Below are 2766 nucleotides of genomic sequence, written 5' to 3' on the forward strand. Positions count from 1 at the left end.
ATGCTCTTCGACAAAAACGTGCCAATGGTGACTCAAGTTCATTCATTAAATACGTCAACGGTATACCAACGACGATTTGTTCAAAAAACTAATATCTCATAAGCCTTTCAATCATGGTCAGTATTGATTATATCATGATTGTAAATTAAAAAATAATTTAAATAATAAGAATAATTTAAAAAGCAAGTGTAACTATTGTAATAAAATATTAATTAATGAAAGTAAATCATTAAAAGGGTATTACCAAAATGTTATAGGTTTACGTTTTAAGCTAAATATTTTAACTTATAACATCCCATTGTTTAATTATGATTATTTTGTTTTAATTGAAACCTGGTTAAGTGTCGATATCTTTGATGCCGAACTTGGGTTTGAATCCTATAATGTGTTCCGCTGTGATAGGAGCGATAAGACGAGTAATTGCACTAAAAGTGGAGGAGTAGCTATTTTGGTGCATAAACGTTTCAAGGCCGAGATTATAAATTTGCAATCGGACAGTGTAGAACAACTCTTTGTACTTATTAACTGGGGAGAAAATGATAAAAGTGTAATAGGTGCTAGTTACATTCCACCTCTAAGCCCAGTTGGTCATTATACAGTTCATGTTGAGACGGTTAAATGGTTACTACGTAAATACACATTAGATATGAATTTATTATTATACGGTGATTACAATTTACCTCAGGTGCATTTTACTTGTAATGATATCGATGATAAACGACTTAAAACTATATATGCTTATTTATTCACGTGAGGACTGTTTTAAATTACAAACTGATTTGGACTCGTTTTATTTATCGTGTTAGTTAAATGTAAATACAGAAAAATGCTCACAAATTTCGTTTTCTCGACGTAAATCAAAGATTATCTGTCAATATAAAATAAATAGTTCAGAATTATTGAATGTAACTCAAATAAGAGACCTAGGTATATTACTAACAAATGATTTATCTTTTAACAATCACAATACTTTGATGTGTAACAAAGCTTTTCGAGTTTTCGGTTTTATTAGGCGTAATTGATCAGAATTCAAAAATCCAAATTGTTTAAAAATATTATATTTTTCTCTAGTCCGTTCGATATTAGAATATGGCTCAGTTATCTGGAATACATATCAAACTAATTTAATTAATAAGATTCAACGCGTTCAGAATAGATTCTTACGAGTACTTGCATTTGACAGGCAAAACTGATATATCGCTGAAGAATACAGCGGGTGAGTACGGAATCTAATTACTTGAAAATAGAAGAAAGTTTCACGATGCAGCTTGGTTACACAAACTAATTAATTCTTGAATCATATATCCCGGGTTACTTGGACAAATACCTATAAACGTCCCTCAAACTAATGCTCGTGTGTCACAAACGTTCTATACATCAACTTACCGCCAAAACTACTGTCTTTTCGCACCGATTAACAGAATGTTAACTTTAGGCAACTCGATAAATAATTTTGATTTTTTTTACGATAACTTAGCCAGGTTAAAATCATTAATGTAATTGTAGATGTTTATGTAATTAATTGAATTAGTATAACTTTATGTTGTTTTAGCTTCAATGCGAAGCTGAGAAGGTATTGGTTTTACTATGATGTGTTTTTTTTTTTTTTTTTTTGTGTCTGTTACCACTTTTTCTCAGCTCTCACCGAACGGATTTCTTTCAACGATACGTCAAAAGATCACAAATTGTATCTAGTCGAAGACATTACCCTGCAAAATTGAAACAATTTCCCTCGTTCCCCGTAAATGGGGGAAACCTCCAAAAAAATTACAAATTTAAAAATCGCTAATTTTCGAAATTTTTTCAATTTTTTTTACTAAAAACTGCCGTAACTTTTTCAAAAATGAACATATCAATATAATTTTTTTTTATATAGATGCTTGATGTCTTTACCTATTATTTGGTATATTTTTTTTGTAAATTTGACCTTTTTTCTGCCCACAGGGGGGGATTTAAAATGACAACTTTTTCACAAAAAATTAACTTTTTCAACTTAACTTTTGAAAATGTTCCGGAAGGTCTGACACTTTTATATATATCTTAAATTAAAGCTAATGTAATGTACTTTAATTTGAAAAAAAAAAATTTGACCTCTGGACTTGTCTTCATGGTGAAAACGGCTACCGAATGCTATTTTTGTGTGAAAATTTTCGATTTTATAATTTACATTTTTTACTTTAAAGTGCTATAACTTTTTAAAAAATGTATGGATCAATACAATTTTTTCATGAGAAGTAGTATTTATATACATCTTTCATTGGATATACTTTTTTTTTAAATCAGACTATTTCCCTATATATGGGGGGGCTTAAAATATAAAAAATGCATATAGAAAGTAGAACTTTTTCAACTTAACTTTTGAAAATGTTCCGGAAGGTCTGACACTTTTATATATATCTTAAATTAAAGCTAATGTAATATACTTTAATTTGAAAAAAAAAATTTGACCTCTGGACTTGTCTTCGTGGTGAAAGTTGACATCAAAGTTAATAAAAAATTACGATTTTTGTAAAATAATTTTTTTTTATATTCTTAACTTAATAATGCTCTAACTTTTTCAAAAATAAACATATCAATATAATTTTTTTTTATATAGATGCTTGATGTCTTTACCTATTATTTGGTATATTTTTTTGTAAATTTGACTTGTTTTCTGCCCACAGGGGGGGATTTAAAATGACAACTTTTTCACAAAAAATTAACTTTTTCAACTTAACTTTTGAAAATGTTCCGGAAGGTCTGACACTTTTATATATATCTTAAATT

This window comes from Daktulosphaira vitifoliae, unplaced genomic scaffold, assembly GCF_025091365.1.
Source record: "Daktulosphaira vitifoliae isolate Bord-2020 unplaced genomic scaffold, ASM2509136v1 Scaffold_1, whole genome shotgun sequence".
NCBI classification, from domain to species: domain Eukaryota; kingdom Metazoa; phylum Arthropoda; class Insecta; order Hemiptera; family Phylloxeridae; genus Daktulosphaira; species Daktulosphaira vitifoliae.